This window comes from Vombatus ursinus, unplaced genomic scaffold (genome assembly GCF_900497805.2).
Source record: "Vombatus ursinus unplaced genomic scaffold, bare-nosed wombat genome assembly UNPS02014830.1, whole genome shotgun sequence".
In the NCBI taxonomy this organism is placed as follows: domain Eukaryota; kingdom Metazoa; phylum Chordata; class Mammalia; order Diprotodontia; family Vombatidae; genus Vombatus; species Vombatus ursinus.
The window spans coordinates 43,465,775-43,471,782 of NW_020954608.1; positions in this window are offsets into that span (position 1 = coordinate 43,465,775).

Sequence of the window (6,008 nt, forward strand, 5' to 3'; positions counted from 1 at the left end):
CAAAATTTTCTGAAACCCCATCTATAAGCTGTTTCTTCATACATGTTTTCAATAATTTATATTAAACCAAAGTTCTTTCCCCACTCTATTAGGTATCAGAATGTTCTTCCACAACAGAAGCAATACCTTATTACATCTTTTGATAATAATTACAAATTTCTTCCTTTAAAGCAAAAGTCCTCTCCTTTTTCTTTTTAACTCTTAACTGTTCCTTATGAAAAGAATCTTTTCATAAAGAGACAAGGTACCTTTCATTTTCCATTTCCGTACTAATTGAGCTCTGGAAGAGCTCTACCTATAATCATAGTAGCAATTTTATTGTCAGATATGTAACTATGCTACTGTGCTCGTGAGAGAGCCTAGATTTATTTCAATGTAAGTAAGGTCTTACCCCTGTCAGACATATAGGATGCGTCTTAGCAGTGCCAAAATTGCCCAACTATTACATTCTCCAGTCACCTGACTATAAGTAATAAGCTTATATGCCGATGTTAACTTTAAATTTCTCTGGCAGTTAGGTGGCACAGTAGAGACAGTGCTTGACCTGGAGACAGGAAAACCTAAGTTCAAATCTAAGCTCAGATACTAGCTGTATGATCCTGGGCAAGTCACTTAACCCTATTTGCCTCAATTTCCTCATCTGTAAAATGAACTGGAGAAGGAAGTGGCAAATCACTCTAGCATCTTTGTCAAGAAAACTTCAGTTGGGTCATGAAGAGTTGGACCGGACTGAAACTACTGAATAACAACAATAGCACCTACCTCATAGGGCTGTTGTGAGATCAAATGAGATATTAATTGCAAAGTCCTTAACACAGTGCCTGGTACATAGTAAATGCTATATAAATGCTAGACTTCTCTGTCCTCAAAGTAAGACAACTTGCCACTTGAAGACGAGATTCATCCAAATTTTCTAAGTGACCTTGTGAACCTTATTATTTCATAGTCAAGCTACATAACCCAGCTTGGGAAGATATTAAAAATTTTTCCTCTGGCACCTGGCATATTGTGAGGAGCCTGCTTAGCCTGATATTACAGAAGCAGTTACAGTGTGAGTAACCTAATGCCATATTCTTTTTATTTTGATTTGAAAATTACACTAATGCTATTTCCACTATTTCCTGATTGATGTTAACAATCCATTGATACTAATAATTTCAGCAATCTTCCTGGGAATAGACTATGTTTGAAAAGTTCATTTTAAAGTCATTTGTCAAGAACTTAGAACATATTTTTTACTAGAAATAATGGCTAGGTTCCCATAATAGCCCATGAAAGTTTCTGGCTGTCAGTAGCCAAGATCAGTACTCTGTTTCAAGGGACATCATAGCCTATGGAAAGTTGTTTTATTTATATGGATGTTCATAAATAGGAGAGTATCTATAAGCACTTAATTTTTTTTAAAAAGCTTTCATATGAATCTCATTTAAAAATTCTCATAACAATCACAGAAATTTCTCAATTTTTTGACAAACAGGTTGGTTGTTGTCCTTCATTCTCCAAGAGGCCCAAAAAGACACTGTTATGTTACTGGCAAGTTACAGTGTGTCCAACTGTGGCTGAACAGACCAACACGAGCTTGGAATGCTCTACCACAGGTCAGACACAAATAGGCCATGTGAGCATTCTGGGAGAATTCTCTACATTTGTGCATCTCGAGTTTCTTTTGAGCTACTTCAATTCTGCCTTGCTCATATAGCACAGCACCTTCACTGATGTGGGCAAGCACGCCATGCTGAGCGGTCCTATGCCAGTGTCTCCCATGTCACACAATCAATTCCAAAGTTCTTAAGAGAGACCTTGAGAGGGTCCTTGTAATGCTTTTTCTGACCACCATGTGAGCACTTGCCCTGTTTAAGTTCTCCATAAAATAGTCTTTTTGGCAAACGTAGGTTTGGCATTTGAACAACATGGCCAGCCCATTGGAGTTGTGCTCTCTGTAATAGAGTTTGAATGCTTGGCATTTTAGTTCAGGAAAAGACCTCAGTGTCTGGTATCTTATCCTACCAGGTGATCTTCAGAATCTTTTTAAGACAATTCAAGTGCATGTGATTCAGTTTCCTGGAATGGCACTGGTATACTGTCCAGGTTTCACAGGCATACAACAATGGGGTCAGCACAACAGCTCTGTAGACCTTCAGTTCGGTAGTCAGTCTAATACTTCTTCTCTCTCACACTTTCCTTCGTAGCCTCCCAAACACTGAGCTAGCTCTTGCAATGTATGTATCAACCTCATGATCATTGTGTACTTCAAGGTGACACAGCGGCCACACCCCCATAAAAGACAAACAGGCACAGAACAGCTAAATGGTTATGTTGGGATTGCTAGTTTGTGGTAGGACTAATATTGGATCCTAGCTGTCTCACTCCTTCTGCTGTTTAGATATTACTACTATACATTTGGTTTATATCCAACAGAATATAGCTTTCAACTTTGTGATCTAATGGGTTTTTATTCCATTCATCTAGTTGGAGTTGCCATTATCTTGCCATTAATTTTACAAGGGACTGGGTCCACCTAGTGGCCAACAGATATTTCAGCAACCATTTTCTCATACAAAGACTACTCTCTGTTGGTGTTTTTGTTTTGTTTTGTTCAGTCATTTCAGTTGTGACCGACTTTTTGTGACCACGTTTGGCATTTCCTTGGCAAAGATACTAGAGTGGTTTAGCCATTTCCTTCTCCAGCCTATTTTATAGATGAAGAACTGAGGCAAGCAGGGTTGAGTGACTGGCCCAGGTAATAAGTGTCTTGAGGCCAGATGAGTCAGCCTGACTTCAGGCCTGGTTCTCTCTCCACTGCGCCACCTAGCTGCCCTCTGTGAGCATTACTTTCTCCCTGAAAAACTTAGATTTTTTTCTTACTTGTTCTAATGTCCAGCTTTAGGAGAGGCTTCTATCAACATCTTGTTGGCAGATCTGAAAGTCTGTTCTAAAATAAACATGGTTAAAATAATGTTCATAGGAGTCTCACAGTCGACAGACTCAGCACTTCATTGAAATCTAGGTTCCAGGTTATTCAAGAGTATTCTTTGGCTACAGAGAAAAACTGAATCCATTTTGTCACTATAGTAGTAGTGTTAAGTTTGGAAGAGTTTGAGTCCTGAATTACCCTTGGGTTGGGAATGAGACTGGGGCAGAGAGGAGTAGAAATACACTGTACTCTTTTAGAAATGAAGCTGTGGTTGTTTTCATTGATTTAGAATACATTCATTTCCTGGTGAAGTGACTGTCATTTTGAATATTATTTTAAATAGTTTTAGGATTTGAGTTTATGGATAAGTAAGAGATAGATAGCCAAGTTAGGTGTAAAATGGGTAATTTTGATTACATTAAACTAAAAAGTTTAGTGCAAATAAAACAAATATAACCAAGATCAGAAGGAAAGCAGAAAATTGGGAAAACTTTTTATAGACAGTTTCTCAGATAAAGGTCTCATCTCTCAAATATATAAAGAACTTTGTCAAATCTATAAGAATATAAGTCATTCCCCAATTGATCAATGGTCAGAGATATGAACAGGTAGTTTTCCAATGAAGAAATCAAAACAATTTATAGTCATATAAAATTATTATTGATTAAAGAAATGCAAGAGTCCTGGACTTAGATCAAGGTTTTTTAACATTGTGTGTATGTGTGATGGGCCTGTAGACTTTCTGAGAGTAATGTTTTTAAATGTATCAAATAAAATGGAAAAGATTACACAGAAATCCAATATATTGAAATAGTTACCAAAATATTTTATAAAAAAATTCATGGACCCAAGATTAGGAAACCCTGACTTAAAAGCAAAACTAAGTTCAAGTCTTTAGTTTCAATATCTATAAAATGATGATATCGACAGTGTCTACAGAATTATGAGATAAACTGAGTTTTATTCTGCATTTCTCTAATTATTAGCTATTTTCAGCATCTTCTTATGACTATTGATACTTTAAATGTTTTGCCTTTAAAACTGCCTGTTCAGTTTTGTTTTGTTTTTGAAAAAAAAAATAAAATAGATGTCCTTAGCAAGTTGGATTTTATTTTTTTTTTAGGCAGTTGAGGTTAAGTGACTTGCCCACAGTCACACAACTAGTAAGTGTCAAGTGTCTGGTATGAGACTGGATTTGAACTCAGGTCCTCCTGACTCCAGGGCCAGTGCTCTATCCACTGAGCAACCAACCTTCCCAGCAAGTTAGATTTAATAAGAAGGAAACAAACCAAATTACCAGTATCAAAAATGAAAAGGAGAATTTACGATGAATGAAGAAGAAATAAAAGTAATTATTAGGAGCTATTTCATTCAACTATATACCAACAAAATTGACAATCTAAATAAAATAGATGAATACTTACAAACTATGAAGTGCCCATATTAAGAAAATAGGAAATAGAGTATTTAGATAATTCTATCTTAGAAAAAGAAATTGAATAAAACATAAACTAACTCCCAAAGCAAAAAACAAAAACATCAAGACCAGATGGATTTGCAAGCAAATTCTACAAAACATTTAAAGAGCAATTATTTCCAATGCTACACAAACTATCAAATTCCTTTTGTGACATAAATATGGATCTTGATATTTAAAACAGACAGAATCAAAATTAAAACAAATCAGAGAAAGTGAAGGAGTTCTCCTATTGGGGGTGAAAGTAACAGCTCAACTGAGACAGTACCAGATATCACCCAAGAGGAAGTTCCCTAAAGTCTCTAGTGTAGCAAGCTGGTTTTGTGATCATTAAGGAGTTTTGAAACACCTATACAACCTGGTCACTCCCTTCCCTTGAGTCAAGAGGGTATCTGTTAACCCCTCTCATAGGAGAAGAGAGTTTCACCCTTTACCCCTCACCTTTGATTTTGCCCTCCCCGACCTGGGGAAAGGAAGGAGGGGGGAGGGGCAACAGCTACGACGTGGGTTCCCCTGGCAATGGCCTTGGGCTCTAGGGCAACCTTTGCCTGGAAGCATCACCCAGTTCAGTACATCCTGCTCAAGGTAAAGAAGCTGGCCTCCAAACTTGGGTAAGCCACGCTCTTTTAAAGTTGTAGTTTTAACTGTTAATGATGAGATGTTGATTCTCTGTGTAAAGTAATTTGGAAGTGCATTTAACAAAACTGAAGTCACCTGATTGGTAATGGGTTTGTTTCATGTTTCAAATTGGTGAACTTTCTGTATCAGTTATGTCAAGCAACTTTTCATAATTTGGTTACCACTAAAATAATTTAGCTATTGTTATTGTTTTAGTGTGTAAACTAGTCAAAAAGTTTGTTTGGGTTACGTATGGCTTGCTGAGAATTTGCAAGTACATAGAAATCTCTAATGATTGGCTTTTTACACCAGGACAAATTTAAATTTGAGATATAAATCCTGGAAAAGTTTTTCCTAAGCTGTGATTAGTAAAACTTGCTGTTTGAGGTTAAAACTCACAGGATTTTATTTTGAGTTGTCTGATGGGTCATAATCCATCGATAATCAATAATCCACCATCTGAGAGAAATGCCACAAGCTACTCAGAGAAGGTGATACTGGTGGGAAGTCAGCATTGGGAAAAGCTGAGAGGACAATTTTAGCCTCAGTCTAAGGTGGGATCCTCCTGGCTCAGTTTCCCCATTATATTGCTTTGAAAGGGAATGTTATCCACTTGGCTATTCCTGAGTCTGACTATGAGGTGGATTTGATACTGCATGGTTGGAAAACTGAATTATTTGAATGCAAAGAGAGCTAAGGATGTTTTATCCTCTCAAAGTTGGGCCCTAAATCTAGTCCCTGCTTTATATCTGGGCCCTGCAGTCTTTTCTGTAAGATTTGTGTCTTCCAGACTACAGGCCATTCACCTACAGTTGGTAACAAACAGCAGGAGTACCAGTCAATGTCCCCACATTGTTCCCTGGATGCAGCCTGTGCTTGGTTCCAGTCAACCTCCTCTTTGGGACCCCCTCGAGACAGGGACAGCTCTATGACCCTTGCCAGCCGGAAGCAGTTTCAGAAGCCAGCGGGAAGCAGTTTCAGAAGCTGAGACCTTCGCCC